Source organism: Arachis hypogaea, chromosome 20, assembly GCF_003086295.3.
Source record: "Arachis hypogaea cultivar Tifrunner chromosome 20, arahy.Tifrunner.gnm2.J5K5, whole genome shotgun sequence".
Taxonomy (NCBI): Eukaryota; Viridiplantae; Streptophyta; class Magnoliopsida; order Fabales; family Fabaceae; genus Arachis; species Arachis hypogaea.
Window position 1 is genome coordinate 54,278,789 of NC_092055.1, and position 18,480 is coordinate 54,297,268.

The 18,480-nt window shown below is 38.2% G+C and overlaps 1 non-coding gene across 1 annotated transcript; it reads right to left on the minus strand.

The window, feature by feature from the left end:
* Window positions 1-2,690: 2,690 nt before the first annotated feature.
* LOC112787784 (small nucleolar RNA R71) lies at window positions 2,691-2,798 on the minus strand. The gene has a single exon (XR_003195176.1). It is a non-coding gene; the product is annotated as a small nucleolar RNA R71 (small nucleolar RNA).
* Between the last annotated feature and the right edge of the window lie 15,682 nt (window positions 2,799-18,480).

Here is an 18,480-nt window from a genome sequence, read left to right on the forward strand (position 1 = left end):
TCCTTCTTTTATTAATTAATTTCGAAAACCCCATTACTATTTTATATCTGCCTGACTGAGATTTACAAGGTGACCATAGCTTGCTTCATACCAACAATCTCCGTGGGATTCGACCCTTACTCACGTAAGGTATTACTTGGACGACCCAGTGCACTTGCTGGTTAGTTGTGCGAAGTTGTGAACCATGGTATTGGCATCATGTTTTTTTGGCGCCATTGCCAGGGAAAGAGAGAGCAATGAATTTTACATAATAAAAGTGTAATCACAATTTCTGCGCACCAAGTTTTTGGCACCGTTGCCGGGGATTGTTTGAGTTTGAACAACTGACGGTTCATCTTGTTGCTCAGATTAGGTAATTTTCTTTTTGTTTTATTTTCAAAAATTTTTCAAAAATCTTTCAAAAATTTCTCCTTTGTTTTCGAAAAAAAGTTTTCAAAAAAAAAAAATTTTTTTTTAAAAAAATAAAAATGTTTTCAAAAATATGTTTTTCTTCAGAATTTTTAAGAATGAATTCTAGTGTTTCATAAAGCATGTCTGGCTGTAAAGCCACGATTGTAGGGCATGTTAGACGTGTCATGTCTGAGTTACATTCTAAAGCTTGGCTGGCTATTAAGCCATGCCTGACCCTTTGATTGGAGCTTTAGACTAAAGAGCATAAGATTCCTGGAATTCATATTAAAAATTTTGGAATCCTTATTTTTATTTTTTCAAAATGATTTTCGAAAAATTAAAAGAAAATACAAAAAAAAATCATAAAACCATAAAAATAAAAAAAAATATATTCTTGTGTTTCTTGTTTGAGTCTTGAGTCATGTTATAAGTTTGGTGTCAATTGCATATTCATCTTGCATTTTTTCGAAAATTCATACATTCATAGTGTTCTTCATGATCTTCAAGTTGTTCTTGGTAAGTCTTCTTGTTTGATCTTGATGTTTTCTTGTTTTGTGTTGTATGGTGTTTTTCATATGCATTCTTGAATTCTTAGTGTCTAAGCATTAAAGAATTCTAAGTTTGGTGTCTTGCATGTTTTCGTTGCATATAAATTTTTCAAAAATATGTTCTTGATGTTCATCATGTTCTTCATAGCATTCTTGGTGTTCATCTTGACATTCATAGCATTCTTCCATGCATTTATTGTTTTGATCCATAACAATCATGCATTGCATCATTTTTCTTGTTTTTTTCTCTCATCATAAAAATTCAAAAATCAAAAAAATATCTTTCCCTTTTTCTCTCTTAAAATTTTGAAAATTAGATTTGACTTTTTCAAAAAGTTTTAAAATTTAGTTGTTTTTATGAGTCAAATCAAATTTTCAATTTAAAAATCTTATCTTTTTCAAAATCTTTTTCAAAAATCAAATCTTTTCCATTTTTCTTAGTTATTTTCGAAAATTCTAAAAATATTTTTCAAAAATCTTTTTCTTATTTTTATATCAAATTTTCGATAATAACAATAACAATTAATGTTTTGATTCAAAAATTTCAAGTTTGTTACTTACTTGTTAAGAAAGATTCAAACTTTGAGTTCTGGAATCATATCTTGTGATTTCTTGTGAATCAAGCCATTAATTGTGATTTTAAAAATCAAATCTTTTTCAAAAAACTAATTTCTATCATATCTTTTCAAAAATATCTTCTCATCATATCTTTTTCAAAAATTTGATTTCAAAATATCTTTTCTAACTTCCTAACTTATCTTTTCAAAATTGATTTTCAAAATTTGTTTCAACTAACTAACTAACTTTTTGTTTGTTTCTTATCTTTTTCAAAACTACCTAACTAACTCTCTCTCTCTAATTTTCGAAAATATCTCCCTCTTTTTCAAAAATTTTTTTTAATTAACTAATTATTTTAATTTTTTATTTTAATTTTCGAAAAAACTACTAACCTTTTTCAAAAACTATTTTCGAAAATCACTAACTCTTTTTCAAAAATTATTTTCGAAATTCTCCCTCTCTCATCTTATTCTATTTATTTATTCATCTACTAACATCTCCTCATCTCACATCTCTGCTCTCCTCACCCTTGTGTTTCTTTCCTTACATTACATTCGTTGTCCCCTTCCTTTCTTCCACTCACACAGGAACCTCTATACTGTGGTATAAAGGATCCCTATTATTATTATTATTATTTTTCTGTGCCCTCTTCTTTGTCATATGAGCAGGAGCAAGGACAAGAATATTCTTGTTGAAGCAGATCCAGAACCTGAAAGGACTCTGAAGAGGAAACTAAGAGAAGCTAAACTACAATAATCCAGAGATAACCTTTCAAAAATTTTCGAACAGGAAGAGGAGATGGCAGCCGAAAATAATAATAATGCAAGGAGAATGCTTGGTGAATTTACTGCACCAAATTCCAATTTACATGGAAGAAGCATCTCCATCCCTACCATTAGAGCAAAGAATTTTGAGCTGAAACCTCAGCTAGTTTCTCTGATGCAACAGAACTGCAAGTTTCATGGACTTCCATCTGAAGATCCTTTTCAGTTCTTAACTGAATTCTTGCAGATCTGTGATATTGTTAAGACTAATGGAGTAGATCCTGAAGTCTACAGGCTCATGCTTTTCCCTTTTGCTGTAAGAGACAGAGCTAGAGTGTGGTTGGATTCTCAACCCAAAGACAGCCTGAACTCTTGGGATAAGCTGGTCACGGCTTTCTTAGCCAAGTTCTTTCCTCCTCAAAAGCTGAGCAAGCTTAGAGTGGATGTTCAGACTTTCAGACAGAAAGAAGGTGAATCCCTCTATGAAGCTTGGGAAAGATATAAACAGTTGACCAAAAAGTGTCCTTCTGACATGCTTTCAGAATGGACCATCCTGGATATATTCTATGATGGTGTATCTGAGCTATCAAAGATGTCATTGGATCCATTCACCTAAAGAAAATGCCTGCAGAAGCTCAAGAACTCATTGACATGGTTGCTAATAACCAGTTCATGTACACCTCTGAGAGGAATCCTGTGAATAATGGGACACCTATGAAGAAGGGAGTTCTTGAAATTGATACTCTGAATGCCATATTGGCTCAGAATAAAATATTGACTCAGTAAGTCAATATGATTTCTCAGAGTCTGAATGGAATGCAAGCTGCAACCAACAGTACTCAAGAGGCATCTTCTGAGGAAGAAGCTTATGATCCTGAGAACCCTGCAATAGCAGAGTTAAAATACATGGGTGAACCATATGGAAACACCTACAATCCATCATGGAGAAATCACCTAAATCTCTCATGGAAGGATCAAAAGCCTCAACAAGGCTTTAATAATGGTGGAAGAAACAGGTTTAGCAATAGCAAGCCTTTTCCATCATCCACTCAGCAACAGACAGAGAATTCTGAGCAGAATCTATCTAGCTTAGTAAATTTAGTCTCTGATCTATCTAAGGCCACTGTGAGTTTCATGAATGAAACAAGGTCTTCCATTAGAAATTTGGAAGCACAAGTGGGCCAGCTGAGTAAAAGGATCACTAAAATCCCTCCTAGTACTCTCCCAAGCAATACAGAAGAGAATCCAAAAGGAGAGTGCAAGGCCATTGAATTAATTACCATGGCCGAACCCACAAGAGAGGAGAAGGACGTGAAACCGAAGGAGGAAGACCTCCTGGGATGTCCAATGATCAATAAGGAGCTTCCCTCTGAGGATCCTAAGGAATCTGAGACTCATCTAGAGACTATAGAGATTCCATTGAACCTCTTTATGCCATTCATGAGCTCTGATGAGTATTCCTCTTCTGAAGAGAATGAAGATGTTACTGAAGAGCAAGCTGCCAAGTTCCTTGGTGCAATCATGAAGCTAAATGCCAAATTATTTGGTATTGAAACTTGGGAAGATGAACCTCCCTTGTTCACCAATGAACTAAGTGATCTGGATCAACTGACATTGCCTCAGAAGAGACAGGATCCTGGAAAGTTCATAATACCTTGTACCATAGGCACCATGATCTTTAAGGCTCTGTGTGACCTTGGTTCAGGAATAAACCTCATGCCTCTCTCTGTAATAGAGAAACTGGGAATCTATGCGGTGCAGGCTGCTAAAATCTCATTAGAGATGGCAGACAATTCAAGAAAATAGGCTTATGGACAAGTAGAGGATGTGTTTGTAAAGGTTGAAGGCCTTTACATCCCTGCTGATTTCATAGTCCTGGATACTGGAAAGGAAGAGGATGAATCCATCATCCTAGGAAGACCTTTCCTAGCCACAGCAAGAGCTGTGATTGATGTGGACAGAGGAGAATTGATCCTTCAAATAAATGAGGACAACCTTGTGTTTACAACTCAAGGATCTCTCTCTGCATCCATGGAGAGGAAGCATAAAAAGCTTCTCTCAAAGCAGAGTCAACCAAAGCCCCCACAGTCAAACTCTAAGTTTGGTGTTGGGAGGCCACAACCAAACTCTAAGTTTGGTGTCAAACCCCCATATCCAAACTCTAAGTTTGGTGTTGGGAGGTCTCAACAAAGCTCTGCACATCTGTGAGGCTCCATGAGAGCCCACTGTCAAGCTATTGAAATTAAAGAAGCGCTTGTTGGGAGGCAACCCAATGTTTATTTTATTTTTGTTTTTCATGTTTTCTTAGGTTCATGATCATGTGGAGTCACAAAATAAATATAAAAATTGAAAACGGAATCAAAAACAGCAGAAAAAAAAATCACACACTGGAGGAAGCACCTGTCTGGCGTTCAACGCCAGAACAGAGCATGGTTCTGGCACTGAACACCCAAAATGGGCAGTATCTGGGCGCTGAACGCCCAAAAGGGGCAGCATCTGGGCGCTGAACGCCCAGAACAAGCATGGTTCTAGCGTTCAACGCCATAAATGGGCAACAAATGGGCGTTGAACGCCCAAAATGGGCACCAACCTGGCGTTGAACGCCCAGAGTTGTGTGCAAGGGCATTTTACATGCCTAATTTGGTGCAAGGTTGTAAATCCTTGAACATCTCAGGATCTGTGGACCCCACAGGATCCCCACCCACCTCACCCTCTCTCTCTCCATTCATGATCATCCCTTCTGCTTTCCATACACCACTCACATCCATACACACATCCCTCCATCTCCTCCATTTCTTTTTCTTCTTCTTCTATTCTCTCTTCTTTTGCTCGAGGGCGAGCAACATTCTATGTTTGGTGTGGTAATAGTATAAGCTTTTTATTTTTCCATTACTATAGATGGCACCTAAGACCGGAGAAACCTCTAGAAAAGGGGAAGGGAAGACAAAGGCTCCCACCTCCAAGTCATGGGAGATGGAAAGATTCATCTCAAGGGTCTATAGCTTAGTGGTAGAACATGTGGCTGCAAATCAAGAGATCCCTGAGATACCTCAGGGGATGCATCTTCCTCCACAAAACTATTGGGAGCAAATCAACACCTCCCTAGGAGAATTAAGTTCCAACATGGGACAACTAAGGGTGGAACATCAAGAGCACTCCATCATCCTTCATGAAATAAGAGAAGATCAAAAAGCAATGAGGGAGGAGCAACAAAGACAAGGAAGAGACATAGAAGATCTCAAGGACATCATTGGTTCCTCAAGAAGGAAACGCCACCATCACTAAGGTGGACTCATTCCTTGTTCTTACTTTCTTTGTTTTTCGTTTTCTCTATATTAAAGTGCTTATCTATGTTTGTGTCTTATTACATGATCATTAGTAGTTAGTAACTTTGTCTTAAAGTTTTGAATGTCCTATGAATCCATCACCTCTCTTACATGAAAACTGTTTTAATTCAAAAGAACAAGAAGTACATGAGTTTCGAATTTATCCTTGAACTTAGTTTAATTATATTGATGTGGTGACAATGCTTCCTGATTTCTGAATGTATGCTTGAACAGTGCATATGTCTTTTGAAGTTGTTGTTTAAGAATGTTAAATATGTTGGCTCTTGAAAGAATGATTACTATGAGACATGTTATTTGATAATCTGAAAAATCATAAAAATGATTCTTGAAGCAAGAAAAAGTAGCAAAGAACAAAGCTTGCAGAAAAAAAAAATAGGCGAAAGAAAAAAAAAGAAAAAGCAAGCAGAAAAAGCCAAAAGCTCTTAAAACCAAGAGGCAAGAGCAAAAAGCCAATAACCCTTAAAACCAAAAGGCAAGGGTAAATAAAAAGGATCCCAAGGCTTTGAGCATCAGTGGATAGGAGGGCCTAAAGGAATAAAATCCTGGCCTAAGCGGCTAAACCAAGCTGTCCCTTACCATGTACTTGTGGCGTGAAGGTGTCAAGTGAAAACTTGAGACTGAGCGGTTAAAGTCAAGGTCCAAAGCAAAAAAAGAGTGTGCTTAAGAACCCTGGACACCTCTAATTAGGGACTTTAGCAAAGCTGAGTCACAATCTGAAAAGGTTCACCCAATTATGTGTCTGTGGCACTTATGTATCCGGTGGTAATACTGGAAAACAAAGTGCTTAGGGCCATGGCCAAGACTCATAAAATAGCTGTGTTCAATAATCATCATACTAAACTAGGAGAGTCAATAACACTATCTGAACTCTGAGTTCCTATAGATGCCAATCATTCTGAACTTCAATGGATAATGTGAGATGCCAAAACTATTCAAGAGGCAAAAAGCTACAAGTCCCGCTCATCTGATTGGAGCTATGTTTCATTGATAGTTTGGAATTTATAGTATATTCTCTTCTTTTTATCCTATTTGATTTTCAGTTGCTTGGGGACAAGCAACAATTTAAGTTTGGTGTTGTGATGAGCGGATAATTTATATGCTTTTTGGCATTGTTTTTAGTATGTTTTTAGTAGAATCTGGCTACTTTTAGGGATGTTTTCATTAGTTTTTATGTTAAATTCACATATCTGGACTTTACTATGAGTTTGTGTGTTTTTCTGTGATTTCAGGTATTTTCTGGCTGAAATTGAGGGACTTGAGCAAAAATCAGATTCAGAGGTTGAAGAAGGACTGCTGATGCTGTTGGATTCTGATCACCCTGCACTCAAAATGGATTTTCGGGAGCTAAAGAACTCAAAATGGCGCGCTTCCAATTGTATTGAAAAGTAGACATCCAGGGCTTTCCAGCAATATATAATAGTCCATACTTTGCTTAAGTTTAGATGATGCAAACTGGCGTTCAACGCCAGCTCTCTGCCCAATTCTGGCGTCCAGCGCCAGAAACAAGTTGCAAAGTGGAGTTCAACGTCCAAAATGGCACAAAAGCTAGCGTTCAACTCCAAGAAAGACCTCTCCACATGTAGACTTCAAGCTCAGCCCAAGCACACACCAAGTGGGTCCCGGAAGTGGATTTATGCATCAATTACTTACTTCTGTAAACCCTAGTAGCTAGTTTATTATAAATAGGACTTTTTACTAGTGTATTAGACATCTTTAGATCATCTTTGGACGCCTGGTTCTTAGATCAAAGGGGCTGGCCATTCGGCCATGCCTGGACCTTTCACTTATGTATCTTTAACGGTAGAGTTTCTACACTCCATAGATTAAGGTGTGGAGCTCTGCTGTTCCTCAAAGATTAATGCAAAGTACTACTGTTTTCTATTCAATTCATCTTATTTCGCTTCTAAGATAATCATTCGCACTTCAAACTGAAAGTGATGAACGTGACAATCATCATCATTCCCTATGAACGCGTGCCTGACAACCACTTCCGTTCTACATTAGATTGAATGAGTATCTCTTAGATCTCTTAATCAGAATCTTCGTGGTATAAGCTAGATTGATGGCGGCATTCATGAGAGTCCGGAAAGTCTAAACCTTGTCCGTGGTATTCCGAGTAGGACTCCGGGATTGAATGACTGTGACGAACTCCAAACTCGCGAGTGCTGGGCGTAGTGACAAACGCAAAAGGATAGTAAATCCTATTCCAATATGATCGAGAACCTCCAAGATGATTAGCCATGCAGTGACAGTGCATCGGACCATTTTTCACAGAGAGAAATAGGATGCAACCAACGGCAAGGGTGATGCCTCCAGACGATTAGCCGTGCTGCGACAGAGCATTTGGACCATTTTCCCGAGAGAGATCGAAAGTAGCCATTGGCACCGGTGACATCCTTACATAAAGCCAGCCATAGAGAGGAGTAAGACTGATTGGATGAAGACAGCAGGAAAGCAGAGGTTTAGAGGAACGATTGCATCTCCATACGCTTATCTGAAATTCTCACCAATGATTTACATAAGTATTTCTATCCTTCTTTTATTAATTAATTTCGAAAACCCCATTACTATTTTATATCTGCCTGACTGAGATTTACAAGGTGACCATAGCTTGCTTCATACCAACAATCTCCGTGGGATTCGACCCTTACTCACGTAAGGTATTACTTGGACGACCCAGTGCACTTGCTGGTTAGTTGTGTGAAGTTGTGAACCATGGTATTGGCATCATATTTTTTTGGCGCCATTGCCAGGGAAAGAAAGAGCAATGAATTTTACATAATCAAAGTGTAATCACAATTTCTACGCACCAAGCACCAGAGGAAGATGAAGTTGCAAGAGAAGCGATTCCTATTCCCTTCCCATACCTTGCTAGGAAGTCCAGAAAGCAGATGGAGCTCGATCCCAAGATGCTGGAGATCTTTAAAAAGGTTGAGGTAACCATTCCCCTTTTTGATGCCATTCGCCAGGTACCTAAGTATGCTATGTTTCTAAAAGATTTATGCATGAATAAAGAAAAAAATTACATAATTTAGAAACTATTCCACTAGGTAGCTCTATTTCTGCTTTAATGGGTGCTGTATCGAAAAATGTAGTGATCCGGGTCCATGCATGGTTACTATTGCTATTGAGGGTGTACAATTTTTTGACTGCATGTGTGATCTAGGTGCATGTGTGAGTAGTATGCCATTATCTGTATATGATGCTTTAAGGCTCCCTCCCTTAAAAAGGTCGACAGCACGTTTTGTTTTGGTAGATAAAAGCATAATCTCGGAGGTTGGAGTTGCTAAGGACGTGCTGGTAAGCATTAAGGGGCTCGCATTCCCTATTGACTTCTACATCTTAGAGATGCCCCCTAATGACTCAGGAAGACCATCATGCATCTTGCTTGGAAGGCTATTTCTGAAGACTTCAAGGTTCAAATTGGATGCCTTCTCAGGAACTTACTCTTTTGAAATAGATGACAGAGCAGTGAGCTTCAACCTGGATGAAGCCATGAAGCACCCTCTGGAAGATCACTCCATGTTCCAGTGCGACATCATTGATGAAACTGTAGCTACAGTCCACCAAGAAGAAGTAGAAAAGACGCACATAAAGTAAGGTGCAAGTATGGGGAAACCCTCTAAACAAGATGAAGACACCTTGCCACCATCACCAGCTCCAGATGATCAAGTGCCTAGCCATGAGCAGAAAATGGAGTTGAAGCCCCTTCCATCCCACCTCAAATATGCTTACCTTGAGGATAAATAGAAGCTCCCAGTTATTATTGCAAGGGAACTCACTTCCCAACAAGAGGAGTAGCTGCTTAGTGTACTGAGAAGACACAAGAAAGCAATTGGGTGGAGCTTGGCGGATATAGTAGGCATCAGCCCTCAAGTTTGTGAGCACTGAATATTTTTAGAAGAGGGAGCAAGGCTTGTTCGTTAACCTCAAAGGCGGCTGAACCCCACCATTCTAGAGGTTGTCAAGAAGGAAGTGACCAGGTTGCTTGAAGCTGACATCATCTATCCAATCTCGGATAGTGAATGGGTTAGCCCAGTACAAGTGGTGCCCAAGAAGTCTAGAGTCACAACAGTGAAGAATGAGCATGGAGAGCTCCTGACAACTAGAGTGCAGAACTCCTGGAGGGTGTGCATTGATTACAGGCGCCTCAACCACGCTACTCGCAAGGATCACTACCCCCTGCCATTCATTGATCAAATGCTTGATTGCCTGTCAGGTAAATCACACTACTGTTTTTTAGATGGTTACACTGGCTATTTTCAAATTCATAAAGCTCCTGAAGATTAGGAGAAAACTACTTTTACATGTCCCTTTGGAACGTATGCAAACAAGAGGATGCCTTTTGGCTTATGTAATGCACCGGCTACATTCCAAAGATGCATGATGAGCATTTTCTCAGATCTTCTTGAAAGCTGTATGGATGTTTTCATGGATGACTTTAGTGTGTATGGTAATTCATTTAACCTTTGCTTGGATAGTTTAGCTAAAGTATTAGACAGGTGATGAGCGAACTCTTGTGTGGTTTAGAATTTCCTCAATTGAATGGAGTCTCATTGTGAAGTATAGTTTCAAAACCAATCAAGAATCCTTTCATACAAAAATTTTGGTTGTCACATGTAACAAACCCCAAATGAAAATTAACCGAAGTATTTAAACTCCGGGTCGTCTCACGAAGAGTTGCAATAAAGTGGTCAATTATTGGTTATGAAGGATGTAAGGGGGGTTTTGGTTGATTAGAGGGGCAATAAAATAAAAAGACAAGAAAAGTAAATTGAGCAAGTAATTAAAGAAAGCAAGTAATAAAGAGAGACATTCATGGCAAGAATTGAGATCATAGGCTTTCTATCCTAGTCATGCATGATTAATTCATCTTATTTAGTTAACTCACACATCGGGAGAATGTCAAACAAGACTAATTAATCATGTCATAAATATAAACAAGAATTTATCTCATTACGTCAACTCCAACAAGTGGGAAGAAAGTCTAACGAGACTAGCTAATCTCAATCCAAAAGTCCTAACCAACTTACTAATTAAACTAGCAAAAGATTAGCGTCAATGGAAACAATACTAGCTAACAACTCTAGATCACCAACATAAGTTGGGTTTTCATGACTCAAGATTACCCAATCACTCTTTCCAAGCCAGGAATGCTCAAAATCTACTCTAAAATCCTTCCAAGCATTTTATCAAACACTTGGAAGGCATAAAAGGAAAGCATAATAAATGGCAAGAAATAGTAAAATCTACCAACTACAATTTGCAAGGAAAGTAAATCAATAATTCAAATTAACAATAAAAGAACTCAAACATAAAATTGCATTAAAAGAAATCAAGATCCAACAAGGGTTCATCAACATAAAAGTAACAAAATAAAGGAAATGACAAGTATAACTAGAAGAGTAGAGATGTAACAACAAGAAATTAAAAAGGAAAACTAAATTAAAACAGGAATTAAATGTGAGATTCAAGAAAATTAAACCTAAACTACCCTAAATTCTAGAGAGAAGAGAGAGCTTCTCTCTCTAGAATTCTACCTAAAACATGATGAAAACTAAAACTATGACTAAGTGTGTTGACTACCCTTCAATCCTTGGTTGAAATAGCATCAGAAATGAGTTGGGTTGGGCCCAAAGTGCTTCAGAATTCGCTGGGGGCGAATTCACTTTAGTGGGCTATGGCAGAATCGGCGCACGCGCGCAAAGTGCGCGTGCGCGCCCATCAGCACGAAGTAACATATGGCAAATTTTATATCATTTTGAAGCCCCGGATGTTAGCTTTCCAACACAACGGTAACCGCCTCATTTGGACCTCTGTAGCTCAAGTTATGATCGATTGAGTGCGAAGAGGTCGGGCTTAACTGCTTTCCGGTTCCTTCATTTCTTCATTTGTTCTCCCGCTTGCATGCTTTTCTCCTCACTTCTTCCATCCAATACTTGCCCTATGAACCTGAAATCACTTAACAAATACATCAAGGCATCGAATGAAATTAAAGTGAATTAAAATTACCAATTTTAGGGCCTAAAAATCATGTTTTCACATTTAAGCACAAATAAAGGGAGAATTGCAAAACCATGCTATTTCATTGAATAAATGTGAGAAAAGGTGATAAAATCCCCCAAATTAAGCACAAGATAAACCACAAAATTGGGGTTTATCAAATCTCCCCACACTTAAACTAAGCATGTCCTCATGCTAAAATCAAGAAAGAAGCAAAGGGACATCAACATTTATTCAATGCAAACAAACTACATGCAATCTATCTATATGAATGCATCCACTTAGTCAAAATAAATCAATTTCCAAGAATACATATACAAACACAAGGGCTAAGGCAATAGAAATCACTCAACCCACAATTGAATTGAATTATTAAAAAGATTATACAAACTTGCAAGAAAAGGGATGATCATGGGTGGAAACATGTAATTGAGCAATCGAACCCTCACCGGATGTGTATCCGCTCTAGTCATTCAAGTGTATGGGGTTGATTCACTCAATTCTCCCCTAATCATGTTTTCCAAGGTTTGTTTTTCATTTAACAATCAACAATTACTTTATGCATGCATACAAATATCATGAGGGCTTTCCCATAGGTTGTAATGGGGCTAGGGTCAAGGTAGGATGCATATGGTCAAGTGATCTTGAAATTCGAATCTTTGATTAACTTAAACCTCCCACCTAACCTATGACAACCTATACAATTCTAAACAAACCTAACTACCCATTCTTCACTTTTTCACACGCTCATGCATTCTCTTTTGATTACCACACACATTCATTGACTTTTATTGAACCTTGACTTTGGGGCATTTTTGTCCCCTTTTTATTGCTTTTCTTTTTCTTTCTTTTATATATATTTTCTTTTTTTTTTCAAACTAAAATATATACAAGAACATCAATGCATATGGTTTACACATGATTAATAGATGAGTATGTACCCAATTCCCAAAAATTTTTCAATAAAAACACAAACACACTTTTATCTCTACCGAATGTTCCCAACTCTCCCAAAATCAAATGATAAACACTCTCACTAGCCTAAGCTAATCAAAGATCCAAATTAAGGGATATTTATTGTTTTTCACTTAGGCTTGTAATGTGCTATAATTAAGAACAAATGGGTTAAGCATGGGCTCAAGATTGGCTAACAATGAAAGATAAAAGGTAGGCTATTTGGGCAAGTGAGCTATTTGAAACAATGGCCTCAATCATATAAATGCATGTATACACAAAATAATGGACATATAGAATTAAACAAATCAAAGATTACAATCATAGGAAGAGAATAATGCACACAAGAATGAAAATAAGTGGTCATATATGATGTAACCACACAGTTAAGGCTCAAAACTTACATGCTTGTGTTCTTAGCTCAAAAACCATGTTCCACAAAGTATATAATTCAAGCAAGTTCTAAAAAAATTTTTTTTTTCAATCAATTGGGGTGCCCTATAGATAAAATTCTTGGAAAATATCATGATTTTGACTAAGCTTAATATATACATATGCAATGCAACCAAAAATCCTAAAAGACCTAAAAATGAAATGCAAAAGTGTTGGGATTAGAAACTTGTCACCCAAAACTGCCGAGCGATCGGACGACCTCCCCACACTTAAAAGTTTGCACCGTCCTCGGTGCATCCAAAGATGAGCAAGGGGGTACGACGACTTTCCTAGTTGCTACCTTCAGCTGGTAGGTCAACCGGTTGCTGCGTGTTCTTCCTCCCGCTTCTATTTTTGCTTGTGGTGCATCAATCATGAAAAATAAAATAAATACCGTAAGATGAGAAAATACAAAAGCAAGGAAGCGTGAATTGTTGGAATGAGGTAAGACCTACTAGAATGGAGTGAGTGAATTAGTATGACATTGATGAAAGATAGGTGTGTGGGTTCTAAAATTGCGCGCGGTTTAGAATACACACACACTAGTACAAAAAGTTATGTCACAACTACACAAAAGAAAACATGCACTTCACTCATTCTAGTGTGCTTGAGATACTTTAAAAGACTCATAGGTTAAAATAACCCAACAAGTAGTGAAGAAGCATAAAAGCATTCAAGCAAAAATCAAGCAATTGTGAAATTGGATAATGCATGGACATTGACTGATGTGTAAGTAAATTTAGTGAACAAAATGGTATATGAAACTCACACAACAATCAATGACACATATTGAAGTTGTTGCAACACCTAAGTGACATAGAGGTGAAACACATGGATGCTATGGAACTTGGAAAAAAAAAGAATAGAAGTGAAGATCAGTCACATAGCAAGCATGGCCCACAAAGCTTTACAAAGCTCAAAAATATGTCACTAGGTAAGCTTTCGATCCAATTTCACGATTCCACAAACTCAATGCATGAAATAAGTGACGTGAATAAGGGTAAACCATAAACAAGCATCACCTAAAAAAATCAATGATAATATACAATTGCCTAACAATAGATGATGAATGCATGGTGGCCAAAACATGCAATTCAAAAGAGTTAAGAAGCATGAAGGCAATGTAACATGTACTTGGTATTCAAAAGCATAAAACATGAAAAGTTCCGACCCAAGTAACCAAATATAACCTCAACAAAGAATCCAACAATGAAAATTAACATCAATGATGTTAAACTAACATCCTATCAATAAGCAGCAGTAGTAAACAGTAAACAAGATTAGTAATCCAACACTTATAATGGAAAATAAAAATTAAACTAACTAACTAACTAAAAAAATGGTGTTATATGATGCTTGGTAGTGTTGCATGATGATTGAAGGGTGGAAAGAGAAGAGAAGAAGGAAAAAAATGGAAAGAGGAGAAGAAAAGAAGGTGAGTGAAACAGGGCAATCCACGCGTGCGCGTCATGTGTGCGTAAGCGCGGATGGATGAAATGGAAGCAACGCGGACGCGTACAGCATGTCTGCGCGTCGGTGGGTTATTTCGAGAGTGGCGCGTCCGCGCAAGGTACGCGTGCGCGTGCCTTTGGGCACAAAGTTGGCACACTCCAGGCACAACTCTCGGGAAAATGTATGGAGGGTGGAAAAATTCAATCCACGCGTACGCATACATGGCGCGTGCGCGTGGATGGTTGAAAATGCTTGATTCACGCATACGCGTGGAGTGCGCGTGCGCATGGGTGGTGCTCTGTTTTTCAAAATTTTTCTATATTTTTGTACCAAACCAAGCATTCCAAACCTCCAAACAACTACCAAAAACATCAATAAACCTTATTTAACCTACTAAACTCCCAATTAAACATAACTAAGCAATTCAAAACAAAGAATTAAACCTATTCTACCAATATTTACAAAGAGGAAAAGGGAAAGAGTTTACCTTGGTGGGTTGTCTCCCACCTAGCACTTTTGTTTATTGTCCTTAAGTTGGACTTATGGGGAGCTTCTATCAAGGTGGCTTGTGTTTGAATCCATCCTTGAACATCCACCAATGTTTGGACTTCCATTGTGCTTCATCATTCAAAGTTAATAACTCCAAGCTTTGATGGAGTTCTTCCCAAGCCGTAGGCCCCCAAAGTTGATCTTCCTTGTGTGATCCGGGATCCCACACTTTGTTTTCACACCTGTCTTGAAGTTGACTCTCATTATTAGCCCATCCGGGTGGTGAGCAAGGTGAATTCTCTATAAAGTGACCAACAATCCTTCTAGACCCATCTAGATGAGCACTACTCCAACCTTTATATCTCATGTTTGATGCATCAACCATAATGAGCCTTGATTTGCAACGCCAACCACGAAGCATCTTCCTTTTACACTTCATCCCACAAAGCATCCTAAGTTGGCCATCCGTTTCAAGCAAACCATATTCGAGTGGGATAATAAAGCTAATAGAAAGGGGTTTTACCCACTCAAATGAGGGTGTAGATGGCAACCTAGGCAAAGGTGATTCCAACGGTCTTGACAAGGCGTATTCAATTCCCATCCTCCTTTTTCTAAGGACTTCCACCTCTTCACAAGATCTCTTAATTTCAATCCTTTGTTCAATAATTTTATCTAAACCTTTTCCCTTACTCAAATCACAAATGGGAGGACAAGAGAGATTTACCTCCACATTGCTTTCCATCTCCTTTGGAGAAGGTTCTTCATGTTCAAAGGAGTCTTCACCACTAAGACTTGATGCTTGATCTTCATCACCAAGGGGACTCAATTCTTGCTCTATCCCATCCAATTCTTCACAAGAGATATGCCTTGGAGGTTGTGCACATTCCTCCTTAGCATCAATTTCAATCATCTTGGAGGGGTCTTCTTCAATCCTAGACTCCCAAGGTGGTTCCGCATCTCTTAAGTCTTCAACCACTTCTTCCCCTTGTTCAATAATCTCTACCTCCTCCTCTTGTTGCGTTTCTTGCTTTAACTCCTCTTCCTCACCTTGGAGCTTCAAGTCCACTCCCTCACTAAGCTCCTTAATTACCTCTCCACATTCGTCAATGGGAGTGTCTTGGTTGCTTAGGCTTAGTCGGGAGGAGGCCATATTACTAACGACTTCCACTAGGATAGTCATCTTGGCTCCTAACTCCTTAAACTTCTTTTCATCCTCGTCGTGTCGCCTTAAGATGTGAGACTCAAGATCTCTCAATTCTTGCATGGGGGCTTCATCGGGAGGTGATGGTGGAAGAGAAGGTTCATTGTTTGAGGGAAGGGTATTGTAGTTGGAAGGTGGTTCTTCTTGGTAGGGTTGTGGTGGTTCAATATTTTCCATTCTTTCCATTTGTTGCACAAAACACTCCATGGTTGCTTGAAATTGATCCAATGTCTCCTTGAAACGATCCCTTGACTCTTGATCCGCTTGGATATCATGGGTAGGATCATATGATTTTTGGATTGGAGGGCATGCATATTCTTCCCTGGGAGGTTGTGGTGGAAAATAGTATTCATCTTGTGGTTGGAAATTTTCATACATTGGAGGTGGTGGCTCTTGAAAATGTTGATGTTGGAATGGTGGTGGCTATATGTGTGGCTCATATGGTTGTTGGTAGGATGGATATGGATTAGGGTCATATGAAGATAGTTGGTAAGAAGGGGCTTGTGAGTATGGTTGAGGGCTATGTTGAGGGTATGGCTCATAGGCATATGGTGGTGGTTCTTGAAAGTCACAAGGGGATTCACCATAGCCATTGGATTGGCATGCGTCATAGAATGGCTCTTCTTCATAATGCATTGGTGGAGGTTGTTGCCATGAGGATTGATCATATGCATATGGCTCCTCCCACCTTTGGTTATCCCATCCTTGATGCACATCTTCATTGAGGTTCTCATTTTCTACAACATAGTTATAATCACACTCATAGCCAAAGTGAGAATTCATAGTGAAAAGTGAAAATAAGAAAATAAGAGCTAACAAGAAATAATGAAACAAAGTCCTAAAACTAGCAAAAACTAACAAGCAATCCAAAAATCAAGCTATTCACAATATTCACATATATACAATAACCAATAACATAACACCATTGCAACTCCCCGGCAACGGCGCCATTTTGATGAGCGAACTCTTGTGTGGTTTAGAATTTCCTCAATTGAATGGAGTCTCGTTGTGAAGTATAGTTTCCAAACCAATCAAGAATCCTTTCATACAAAAATTTTGGTTGTCACATGTAACAAACCCCAAATGAAAATTAACCGAAGTATTTAAACTCTGGGTCGTCTCACGAAGAGTTGCAATGAAGTGGTCAATTATTGGCTATGAAGGATGTAAGGGGGGGTTTTGGTTGATTAGAGGGGCAATAAAATAAAAAGACAAGAAAAGTAAATTGAGCAAGTAATTAAAGAAAGCAAGTAATAAAGAGAGACATTCATGGCAAGAATTGAGATCATAGGCTTTCTATCCTAGTCATGCATGATTAATTCATCTTATTTAGTTAACTCACACATCGGGAGAATGTCAAACAAGACTAATTAATCATGTCATAAATATAAACAAGAATTTATCTCATTACGTCAACTCCAACAAATGGGGAGAAAGTCTAACGAGACTAGCTAATCTCAATCCAAAAGTCCTAACCAACTTATTAATTAAACTAGCAAAAGATTAGCGTCAATGGAAACAATACTAGCTAACAACTCTAGATCACCAACATAAGTTGGGTTTTCATGACTCAAGATTACCCAATCACTCTTTCCAAGCCAGGAATGCTCAAAATCTACTCTAAAATCCTTCCAAGCATTTTATCAAACACTTGGAAGGCATAATGGAAAGCATAATAAATGGCAAGAAATAGTAAAATCTACCAACTACAATTTGCAAGGAAAGTAAATCAATAATTCAAATTAACAATAAAAGAACATCAAACATAAAATTGCATTAAAAGAAATCAAGATCCAACAAGGGTTCATCAACATAAAAGTAACAAAATAAAGGAAATGACAAGTAAAACTAGAAGAGTAGAGATGTAACAACAAGAAATTAAAAAGGAAAACTAAATTAAAACAGGAATTAAAAGTGAGATTCAAGAAAATTAAACCTAAACTACCCTAAATTCTAGAGAGAAGAGAGAGCTTCTCTCTCTAGAATTCTACCTAAAACATGATGAAAACTAAAACTATAACTAAGTGTGTTGACTCCCCTTCAATCCTTGGCTGAAATAGCATCAGAAATGAGTTGGGTTGGGCCCAAAGTGCTTCAGAATTCGCTGGGGGCGAATTCACTTTAGTGGGCCATGGCAGAATCGGCACGCGCGCGCAAAGTGCACGTGCGTGTCCCTCAGCGCGAGATAACATATGGCAAATTTTATATCATTTTGAAGCCCCAGATGTTAGATTTCCAACACGACTAGAACCGCCTCATTTGGACCTCTGTAGCTCAGGTTATGGTCGATTGAGTGCGAAGAGGTCGGGCTTGACAGCTTTCCGGTTCCTTCATTTCTTCAT